Source organism: Heterodontus francisci, chromosome 5 (assembly GCF_036365525.1).
Source record: "Heterodontus francisci isolate sHetFra1 chromosome 5, sHetFra1.hap1, whole genome shotgun sequence".
Classification (NCBI taxonomy): Eukaryota; Metazoa; Chordata; class Chondrichthyes; order Heterodontiformes; family Heterodontidae; genus Heterodontus; species Heterodontus francisci.
The window spans coordinates 91,154,377-91,166,835 of NC_090375.1; positions in this window are offsets into that span (position 1 = coordinate 91,154,377).

Below are 12,459 nucleotides of genomic sequence, written 5' to 3' on the forward strand. Positions count from 1 at the left end.
TACAAAGAGCGAGGCCGGGAGCGGAGTCGTACAAAGAGCGAGGCCGGGAGCGGAGTCGTACAAAGAGCGAGGCCGGGAGCGGAGTCGTACAAAGAGCGAGGCCGGGAGCGGAGTCGTACAAAGAGCGAGGCCGGGAGCGGAGTCGTACAAAGAGCGAGGCCGGGAGCGGAGTCGTACAAAGAGCGAGGCCGGGAGCGGAGTCGTACAAAGAGCGAGGCCGGGAGCGGAGTCGTACAAAGAGCGAGGCCGGGAGCGGAGTCGTACAAAGAGCGAGGCCGGGAGCGGAGTCGTACAAAGAGCGAGGCCGGGAGCGGAGTCGTACAAAGAGCGAGGCCGGGAGCGGAGTCGTACAAAGAGCGAGGCCGGGAGCGGAGTCGTACAAAGAGCGAGGCCGGGAGCGGAGTCGTACAAAGAGCGAGGCCGGGAGCGGAGTCGTACAAAGAGCGAGGCCGGGAGCGGAGTCGTACAAAGAGCGAGGCCGGGAGCGGAGTCGTACAAAGAGCGAGGCCGGGAGCGGAGTCGTACAAAGAGCGAGGCCGGGAGCGGAGTCGTACAAAGAGCGAGGCCGGGAGCGGAGTCGTACAAAGAGCGAGGCCGGGAGCGGAGTCGTACAAAGAGCGAGGCCGGGAGCGGAGTCGTACAAAGAGCGAGGCCGGGAGCGGAGTCGTACAAAGAGCGAGGCCGGGAGCGGAGTCGTACAAAGAGCGAGGCCGGGAGCGGAGTCGTACAAAGAGCGAGGCCGGGAGCGGAGTCGTACAAAGAGCGAGGCCGGGAGCGGAGTCGTACAAAGAGCGAGGCCGGGAGCGGAGTCGTACAAAGAGCGAGGCCGGGAGCGGAGTCGTACAAAGAGCGAGGCCGGGAGCGGAGTCGTACAAAGAGCGAGGCCGGGAGCGGAGTCGTACAAAGAGCGAGGCCGGGAGCGGAGTCGTACAAAGAGCGAGGCCGGGAGCGGAGTCGTACAAAGAGCGAGGCCGGGAGCGGAGTCGTACAAAGAGCGAGGCCGGGAGCGGAGTCGTACAAAGAGCGAGGCCGGGAGCGGAGTCGTACAAAGAGCGAGGCCGGGAGCGGAGTCGTACAAAGAGCGAGGCCGGGAGCGGAGTCGTACAAAGAGCGAGGCCGGGAGCGGAGTCGTACAAAGAGCGAGGCCGGGAGCGGAGTCGTACAAAGAGCGAGGCCGGGAGCGGAGTCGTACAAAGAGCGAGGCCGGGAGCGGAGTCGTACAAAGAGCGAGGCCGGGAGCGGAGTCGTACAAAGAGCGAGGCCGGGAGCGGAGTCGTACAAAGAGCGAGGCCGGGAGCGGAGTCGTACAAAGAGCGAGGCCGGGAGCGGAGTCGTACAAAGAGCGAGGCCGGGAGCGGAGTCGTACAAAGAGCGAGGCCGGGAGCGGAGTCGTACAAAGAGCGAGGCCGGGAGCGGAGTCGTACAAAGAGCGAGGCCGGGAGCGGAGTCGTACAAAGAGCGAGGCCGGGAGCGGAGTCGTACAAAGAGCGAGGCCGGGAGCGGAGTCGTACAAAGAGCGAGGCCGGGAGCGGAGTCGTACAAAGAGCGAGGCCGGGAGCGGAGTCGTACAAAGAGCGAGGCCGGGAGCGGAGTCGTACAAAGAGCGAGGCCGGGAGCGGAGTCGTACAAAGAGCGAGGCCGGGAGCGGAGTCGTACAAAGAGCGAGGCCGGGAGCGGAGTCGTACAAAGAGCGAGGCCGGGAGCGGAGTCGTACAAAGAGCGAGGCCGGGAGCGGAGTCGTACAAAGAGCGAGGCCGGGAGCGGAGTCGTACAAAGAGCGAGGCCGGGAGCGGAGTCGTACAAAGAGCGAGGCCGGGAGCGGAGTCGTACAAAGAGCGAGGCCGGGAGCGGAGTCGTACAAAGAGCGAGGCCGGGAGCGGAGTCGTACAAAGAGCGAGGCCGGGAGCGGAGTCGTACAAAGAGCGAGGCCGGGAGCGGAGTCGTACAAAGAGCGAGGCCGGGAGCGGAGTCGTACAAAGAGCGAGGCCGGGAGCGGAGTCGTACAAAGAGCGAGGCCGGGAGCGGAGTCGTACAAAGAGCGAGGCCGGGAGCGGAGTCGTACAAAGAGCGAGGCCGGGAGCGGAGTCGTACAAAGAGCGAGGCCGGGAGCGGAGTCGTACAAAGAGCGAGGCCGGGAGCGGAGTCGTACAAAGAGCGAGGCCGGGAGCGGAGTCGTACAAAGAGCGAGGCCGGGAGCGGAGTCGTACAAAGAGCGAGGCCGGGAGCGGAGTCGTACAAAGAGCGAGGCCGGGAGTGGAGTCGTACAAAGAGCGAGGCGGGAGTGGAGTCGTACAAAGAGCGAGGCCGGGAGTGGAGTCGTACAAAGAGCGAGGCCGGGAGTGGAATTGTATAAAGAACGAGGCCTGTGGTGGAGTTGTATAAAGAGCAAAGCCGGGTGTTGAGTTGTATAAAGAGCGAGACCGGAGTGGTATAAAGAGTGATGACATAGGCATAGGCACCAACACGTTGCACCAAGGACATCTGACAAAATTAATGACTCAGCCAGGGACATGGGGCAATTAATCTGTAAATAAAGCATATGGCCAATCTAATGCCATCAAAACACAGTCAGATTTAAAACACATTTCTCGCTATAAACATAGTAGCCAAGCATACAAACATCACTGGAGAGCAGCACAACTGTATTAGCTAGCTAGCAAGCAAAATAATATGTAATGCCAATGTAAATTACTTTTGTTGACAGAATAGAGCATCTCACCATGTCATGGGTTGGTAGATGGTCCTTATCGGATGACCTCTGTGGATTCACATTGTGTCAGGACTGCAAATTCATCCAATAAACCATGAACCTCAAGGAGAGGATTGGTTATTATGGTTATTAAGGGAAGCAGTAAAAACGTCAGCAATAGGAAGACGGACCTTTCTCACACTGCTATTGTCACAACACAATTTAACCCGTGATAGTCAATGTTTGTGCAACTACTCCACCTGCTTGTAATATGTGTCTGAAGACAGGGCAGCCATCTCTAAATCAGGAGAATTTAATAGGATGGATCTGATAGTACTTCAGAAGAGTCATGTAAAATAGAAAAGCAGAGTGCGACAGGAAGAGATTACCAGTAGATAGCCAAGACTAGTTTATTCATCTTGACAGGCTGTTAAACCAGGTTCTGATTCTAAAATACAGAAACAACAGCATCTCTCATGAACAAATGTCATTTACTCACCAAAGCTAGTGACAAAATTAGATAAACACAATTACAAATAAAGAGCGCCCTTCAGTTCCTCCAATAGAGCAATTCTTTTAAATTAATTTATGTTTATATCTCAGTCTATCATTGTCAATTCCGATTCAGCTGACAAGATAATTAACAAAAAGCTACTCTGCAAAACGTTGAGTGGTTGTTACTGTATGTATTATTCAATTACAAAATGCTTCATCACTAAGACTGTACTCCAGACTAACCAATTTATGTCCAAGCCAAATCTCTGACCAGTTAGCAAAGGTGCACTTTTAACAAGACAACTTTCAAATGGTATTGGCCACTCAGGTTATCTGCCCTCCAACTGGTAAATGATGTACATTATAGTTACTTATCTTTGACATACCTGTAAAACATGTCCTTTAATCCAATTCGCAGCAAAAAAATCAGTTATGACTGTTTCTAACATGGGAGTGAAACATTATAAATTTTTACTATGTCTTCCCCGACAGTTTTTAAAACTGCAAATGCAGCATGGAGTTTGTTAAGGAATTGTAGACAGTTCATCATAGATTAAGATTTATTAAAGCTTTTTGTTACATTGTATTTACTAATGTTTGTTATCAGCAGCATCCTGTTTTCACCAATATCACTCAGCACCATTACACCATACTCTTGTATTCATGAGGAATTTACAGTGCTGACCTTTGGAGATTCCTTGGATTTTCTTGCCTGTTTTCCCTTCAGCACAAGTTCTGGAACAATGCATAGCAGAAGAGAGGATTTAGTGGGGAGAAAGAGCAACAAATAGCCACCGATAGATGTGAACAGTGAGGAGGCTCCCTAAGGAGCTGACTGCCCAGCAGCCATTCAGGTGTTGGAAATATGAAGGTGATATGAAGCAAAAGTAAATGACACATACTTCATGAGTGTTATTAAAATATTTAAGGAATCAAAGAGCCCAAGAAGTATTCTTTGCCTTAATGCTAAAACACATCAAGGGATTTGTGGATCAAGCTGGAAAATGGAATTGAGGTCAAAGATCAGCTGTGATCTTACTGCATGCTGGAACAGGCTTAAGGGGCTGTATGACCTACCCCTGCTCCAATTTATGATATTCAATGCAGAGCACTCAACAAAGCCAACAGAATGTTGAACTACAGACCATAGCTCTCAAGTGCAAGTCAGAGGAGGCAGTGATCAAACTTTATAGTGCATTGGTTAGACCATACCTTGAAAAAAATGTCCAGGTCTGTCATTGAGAAACAAGACACATTCAGCACTATCTCCAGCACCTGAAAAGAGTCAAAGCTGATCCTTAAATGTCAGGGCTGTTAGTTGTTTGAGGAAAGACTGAAGAAACTTGCACTTTTCAGCCTACAAAGGAGGCAACCAAAAGGCAATGTTATAGAGGTACACAGGTTTGTTAAAAATATAATAGAGGTTAACTCAGAATATTACTAGGGTAGAACTAAGGGATACAGGCACAAACTACTAAAAAGGTGATTTTAGGACTGATATCAGGATATTCTCACATAGTGATCAACATGTTGAAAAACTTCCAGAAACAGTAGTGGAGGCAAAAACCTTTTAAGAAGCAATAGATGCTGTGGACAGATGCATTAATATGGCTGAATGGTCTTCCTTATTGCTAATTATCTTGTGAAAAACAAACATTTTGACCAAAAAGTATCAAAGGCTGGGAATTTCCTTTGGGCTGCACCTGCTCCTCCATCATAACTTCGGCAGTAGTGCAGCAGAAATCCTGTTTCCAACTATTTGCATTGTGGCGTTCCACAGGGCTCAATGTTGGTTCCCTTGCTGTTTGTGGTATATATTAATGATTTGGACTTAAATGTGGGAGGCATGATTGGGAAATTTGCTGATGACACAAAAATTGGCCATATAGTTGAGTGAAGAGGATAGTTGTAGACTCCAGAATGATATCAATGGCTAGGTTGAGTGGGCAGAAAAGTGGCAAATGGAATTCAATCCAGAGAAGTATAAGGTGAGGCATTTGGGGAGGGCAAATAAAGGGAGGGAATACACAATAAACAGGAGGATATGAGAGAGGTAGAAGAAGTGAGACACCTTGGAGTGCATGTCCACAGGTCCCTGAAGGTGCCAGGACAGGTAGGTAGAGTGAAGAAGGCATATGGAATGCTTTCCTTTATTGGCCAAGGTATAGAATACAAAAGCAGGGATGTAATGCTGTAACTGTATGAAAAGCTGGTTAGGCCACAGCTGGAGTATTGTGTACAGTTCTGGTCACATTACAGGAAGGACATAATTGCTCTGGAGAGAGTACAGAGGAGATTTACAAGAATGTTGCCGGGGCTTGAAAGTTGCAGCCATGAGGAAAGATTGGATAGGCTACGGTTGTTTTCCTTAGAACAGAGGCTGGGGGGTGACTTAATTGAGGTGTACAAAATTATGAGGGGCCTGGATACAGTAGACAGGAAGGACCCATTTCGCCTAGCAGAGAGGCCAATTATCACGGGGCACAAATTTAAGGTGATTGGAAGAAGGATTAGAGGGGACATGAGGAAAAACATTTTCACCCAGAGGGTGGTGGGTGTCTGGAATTCACTGCCAGGAACGCTGCTAGAGGCAAAAACCCTCAGTTCTTTAAAGGTACCTGGACATGCACCTGAAGTGCTGTAACCTGCGAGGCTACGGACCAGGTGCTGGAAGGTGGGATTAGATTGGGTGTCTAGATTTTTCAGCCGGAGCTAACAGGACGGCCTGAATGGCCTCCTTCTGTGCTGTAATTTTTCTATGGTTCTATGAAAACATCCCAAGGTGCTTCACTGATGTGTAATCAGATAATAACTGACAGTGCCAAAGGCGATATTGGAGGTGACTAAAAGCTTGGGCAAAGAGTTAGGTTTTAAGGAGACTCTTAAAAGGGGAGAGATGGACATATTTAATGAGGGAATTCCAGAGTTTTGGCCTTAGACAGCTGAAGCACGACACCGATGGTGAGGCAGAGTTGTTGGGTATGCGCAAGAGGCTACAGTTGAAGGAACAGAAAGTTCTCAGAGGGTTGTAGAGCTGGAGGACGTTACAGGGATAGGGAGCAGTGAGGCTATCAAGGGATTTGATCACAAGAATCAAAATTTTGAATTGGAGGCATTGGTGGAACAGTAGGCACTTTACTGTCAGTAGGCAATGTATGAGCAGGACTTTGTGTAGGTCGAGTATGAAGATGACAAAAGAATGAATAAGGGTTTCAGCTTGGGGAGGTCAAAATTCCTGGCAAAAATATTTTCAATTGCTGCAACGGGGGATTTTTTCCCCCCCCATTTGTTCATGAGGCATGAGCATCTCTGGCAAGGCCAGCATTCGTTACCCATCCCGAACTGCCCTTGAGAAAATGATAGTGAACCACCTTGAACCGCTGCAGTCCATGTGGTACCGGTATACCCAAATTGCTGTTAGGGGGAGTGTTCCAGGTTTTTGACCCAGCAACACTGAAGGAACAATGATGTAGTTCTGAGTCAAGAAAGTGTGTGACTTGGAGGGGAACTTGCAGATGGGGATGTTCCTTGCATCTGATGCTCTCATCCTTCTAGGTGGTAGATAGCACACATTTGGAAGGTGCTGTCGAAGGAGGCTTGGTGAGTTGCTGCAGTGCATCTTGTAGATGGCGCACACTGCTACCACTGTGCGCTAGTGGTGGAGGGAAGTAAATGTTTTATATGGTGGATGGGGTGTTGATTAAGCAGGCTGCTTTGTCCTGGATGGTGTCAAGCGTCCTGAGTATAGTAGTTGGAGGTGCACCCATCCAGGAGAATATTCCATTTATTTTTGGGGAGTCAAGTGGTGAATTATTTGCTGCAGATTTCCCAGCCTCTGACCTGCTCTTGTAGCCACAGCATTTACGTGACTGGTCCAGTTCAGTTTCTGGTCAATAATAACCCTCAGGATGTTGATGGTGGGGAATTCAACAGTGGTAATGCCGTCAAACATCAAAGGGAGATGGTTAGGTGTGAACCAGGGTGTCATGGAGGGAACAGTCCCTTCAGAATGCTGGGAGTGTAAAGGCAGAAGGGGAAGGTTGTGGTGTGGTGCTGGAGGTGGCAGGAAATGATCCATTGAATGTGGAGACTGGCAAAATGGAAGGTGAAGACGAGGGTGGCATTGTCAGAACAGATGCAACTAAGCCAGAGAAACAGGGAGAATGTAAGAGTGTCGTTACATTGTTCCTCCCATCCCGCTGTACGCATCCTGCTGCATGTATTCAAGGTAGCTGTGGGTTTACATTTAGTTATTGGTTGACAGCCTATCCCCAGAAATGGAGATAGACAAGTTGAGGAAAGGAAGGGAACAGTTGGAGATGAACCATGTGGAGGTGAGGGAGGAGTGGAAATTTGAAGGAAAGTTGATGAAATGTTCCTGTTCAGGGCAAAAGCAGGAAGTGGCACCAATACAGTCATCCATGTAATGGAAGAGGAGGTGAGGGCGGGATCCTGAGTAGGACTGGAACAAAGAATGTTTTGCATATCCCATGAAAAGGAAGACATAACCAGGAACCATATGGATACCCACAGCAACACCTTTTATTTGGAGGAAGTGAGTGGAGTAGAGGAGAAGTAGTTCAATATGAGAACAAGTTCAGCCAGTTGGAGGATGGTGGTAGATGAGGATTGGTTGGGCCCCCATTCAAGGAAGATACAAGAGCTTATAGATTATCCTGGTGGGGCATGGAAGTGTAGAAGGACTGGCTGTCCATGGTGAAAAGGAGACAGTTAGGGCCAGGAAACTGTTACAGTGCAGGAGGATGTTGGAAGAGACTGGAGAAATGAAGTAAAATAGTCCAGATAAGAACCAAGTTCTGTTGGGTAAGAACAGTTTGAAATGATGGGTCTACCAAGGCAGTCCTGTTTGTGGATCTTGGGAAGGAGGTAGAAGCAGTCTGTGCAGTGTTGGAAGACAATGAGGTTGGAGGCTGTGGTGGGAAGATCTCCAAAGGAGATGAAGTCAATGACCATATTGGTGGTTATAAACTACCATTATGGAGGAGCCAGAAACACTATTTTTCATATGCAAATATACTGATTGCAAGACGTAATTCAGACCTCTTGCTTATCCTGAAACAATCAAGTCAAGGCAAATGGTCTGTACCACATACAAATGGATTGATAGCGATCACCTACTTCAGTTCAGGAAACTATCATAACCTTGATGAGCTTTTCAAATATTATATCTACTTTGATATCCTGTACCCTGATTTTGAATTTCAAAGGGTATGAGAGGTACATCTCAGGCTACATGTTATCAACTCTTCAGTTGTCCTGAGCCTAAGATTGAGGTTGAAACCTCAAGTTAGGGACGATAGTCCTGATTTAATATGAGGTGTTAAGAGAAAGAAAGAACATATTTGTATTTATACAGTGCCCTTCATTAGCTCAAGTTTTCCAAAGCTCTTCACAGGCAATGGCTATATCTTATTTGAGGTATTAAGTCAATATACTCCATTTTAGATGGCATTTATTCATCTGCTATTCGAAGATTAGAAGAGGGCTTGCTTCAGATGTAGTAAGCTAAATATAGTAACAGTACATCACCAAATATTATGCATATAAAGTCAAACATTGGTTCATAGGGACCAAGGGTTTACTGATGGCAGTGATCTTTGACAATGCACTAGAAAGAAATATCTGGTAAAGCCTAAAAATGTAAACAGTATCCATTTGTCACTAGCCATGCAACTTGGCAGAAATCCCTCAGCTAGCGTTGCAGTGCTCATATATCAAAAGCGTGCTCTCCTTTCATAACCAGCACACTGCACAAATTTCTATCTGTGTACTCACACAAACAGAAAGACTGCCAAAAAAAATCTGAAAACTCAACTGGTAGGAGTGAAGGAATGCATTGAAATATTCACTAAAGTCATTCTTAGGTACCATGTTCCATGTTTCTGTATGTGTTTGATGTTTTGGTAGTTAATCTCAAAGATGGCAGGTGTGGTGAGAAGCAACCACGTGTGTTCAAAAACAAGTGCATCCTAATATTTCCTCTGCCAACTTAGAGTTTCCCTTTGCTTTCATACTTTAGGTTTTGACCAACAGGGAGTGCTGCTGAACTGCAACTGAAAATGCACCATTCATTTTAACATAATGGAATTCTATTCAACAAGTTTGCAGAGTTGTGTGTAGGGAAAATGCTCTGTATATTTTATTATTTGTTCTTGGTATGTGAGCATCACTGGCAAGGCCAGCATTTATTGCCCATCCCTATTTGCCCTTGAGAAGGGAGTTTTGGCATAAAGATGTCCAAGACAGATTCAGTTATTAAATTGAATACTGGGAATTTAAAACTAACTAATACTGAAGGCTTATGTGAACAGAACATTCCTTACCAGTACTAAGAAGGCTACATTAAATACAATGTTCAGGAATAGTTTATTGGTGGATGCAAGTATGTTATGCTTTATCAGGCTCTGTATAGGACCCTTGGTTAAAGGAATTTTTTTTTGGGGGGGTGCAGTATAGCTTAGTATGCTCAGGTATCCATACTTCTAATTTGAGACCTAAACCCTTGCATGTTTGATAAAAATGATTGACACTTGTAGGCAGTTTCTCAAAGGGGTTTTTCTTTGAACTTTAGATATAAAAGAAAGTGCTTGGCTCATCCATTAATAGATTCATTCATACTCCCTTAGATTCTCTTTTAGTTAGAAGAGCCTCTTTGTCCTCTCTAGTCCGCAATAATCCTTACCCAGCAGATGTAGAAGGGTACCTTCTGTAATGACGAATGCTTGATACTAAATTGGCTCCAGCATGTCTTAAGGAAAAAGGACTCAGGTATTTGGATACGTTGTGCACACATTGTAATCATTGTTATTAAAAACCCATCTAGTTCACAAATTTCCTTTAGGGTAAAGGAAATCTGCTGTCCTTACCTGGTCTGGCCACATGTGACTCCAGACCCAAAGCAATGTGGTTGACTCTTAACTGCCCTCTGAAATGGCTAGCAAGCCACTCAGTTGTCAAGGGCAATTAGGGATGGACAACAAATGCTGGCCTTTCCAGCAACGCCCACATCCTATTAAAGAATTTAAAAAAAGGACCATACAGCAAAGGATTGATCACCATAACAACAAGAATGAGTCCAGGCTGGCTGGCTGCTCACTCTGAACACCCGAATATATTACATTGTGCAAACAGAGAGAACAAGTGAAGTGTCAATTATGGGTGGTATTTGCAGAAACTTACTGTTGACAAGCCACTGCCCCAGAGGTGTGATTTTGGTTAAAAGAGGATTTTAAAAGCTAGGCAGTTCTAGAGTGAAGAGGCATAACTCCATTGCAACTGCTCCACCTCACTACTTCATGCCTATGCAGGCATACAGATTGCCTTTGAAGTAAATGACCTGGCTACAAGAGAAAGTTATGCTACACTACAACCATATCCATCCAAATACATGGAATCTTCCAGACAAGCTTGAGTCAACAATAGGTATAACTTCTGTTATGGGGTTAGTCTAAGACATTTAATTCCTAAAAGGTTATGTTTTTTGGAAATCCAAAAGGTGAGTTTTTGTATTGTTAAGGCAATTCTAATTTGTTTATAAACTCAAGATATGGTTTAGATTCTAGTGTCAATTTTCCAATGTATTAATAATAAATTATTTTCTTTATAAAGCCATTGTATGTGCCTGGTTTCTTTAGGAAGTAGAGCCTTTATGTTAAAAAGTAAATTAAGTCATGGAGATTAAAAAATGCAATTTCTCCAAATTAAAATATAAAATCAATTTGCACCATTTTGCTCCTGTACTTCACAAATGCAAAGTACTGGGCAGCACAGTGGCTAGCACCGCAGCCTCACAGCTCCAGCAACCCGGGTTCGGTTCTGGGTACTGCCTGTGTGGAGTTTGCAAGTTCTCCCTGTGACTGCCTGGGTTTCCTCCCACATGCCAAAGACTTGTGGGTTGATAGGTAAATTGGCCATTGTAAAATAAATTGTCCCTAGTGTAGGTAGGTGGTCGGAGAATTGAGGGATGGTGGGCATGTGAGAGGGAAAAATGGGCTTAATATAGGATTAGTATAAATGGGTGGTTGATGGTTGGCACGGGCTCGGTGGGCCGGAGGGCCTGTTTCGGTGCTGTATCTCTCTATGACTCTATATATGGAGGACAGCATAATAGATTATAGAAATCAAATTGTATGGCTACACCAGTCATCCACAGGCCAAGATAAGTGTGCTACTTAATTGTACATTTGTTTTTAAGATAACTGAAGGCCAGAGTTAAGCCTAGCTAACTCAGGTAAGGTTACTTGTGCTTAATGGTGTGTTAAACCCAGAATGGAGGATCCAAGTGGAACAGATAACCCCACCACCAAAAACCCAGCACTCCAGAAGCTAACACCATTGTCTAAAGGTGAACAAACTGATCAACTCAATATAAAGGACAAGTTCTTAAAAGTTCTAGAATCATTGCTAACCAGCAGCATATCGACTCTACTCAACAGGCTATCCAATTCTGTTAAGTTGTCAGCTATCTAATCTGTTTAATACTAAATTAATATCAATTTATTTCAGTCTCAGAAACAGATCTCAACTATAATTTGATGAGAAATCCAGTTAATGCTGGTTTATGATGACACCACTGAACAGCTTTTACAATCTGTTATTCATTTCATTAAATAACTCCACCAGTTACTTATCTGTTATTCAAACTGCTAGGTCACCCTGTCTACAACTATTTATATCTATTCGCTGTATACTCAAACTAGGCAATGTTGAGTTTGACAAAGTGAAGGGGTTAAGGATTCACCTAGTTTCTTCACATCCATTTATCAGGATATCTAAACCCAATGTTTTTACATGTCTGTTGTTTATAATCACTGGAGCAACAGACAGAGAGAATGAGAGAGAATACATGTAATTTTGAGGTTATTTTTTATTTATATAATGCCTTACCACATCTCAGATGTTTCAAACCACCTCACAATTGCTTTGAAGGGCTGTTATTCTATGTAGACAAAAGGTTAAGATCTAAATTAAAGCCTTGATTGGCAGAGAATCATTCAAGCAGTCTCAACATCAGGCTACAATCTCCAGGATTCATTATGAATGGATGGATTCTTGCCCTTTGTGTATCCATCTTGCCTGTAAAATAGAGGTTGTGTCAGCTGTGGCTCAATTGGTAGCATTCTCACCTCGAGTGAGAAGGTGTGGGTTCAAAACCCACTCCTGAGACCTGAGCACCAAGAAAATCTAGGCTGAGACTCCATTGCAGTACTAAGGGAGTGCTGCACTGGCTGGAGGTACCATCTTTCAGATAAGAT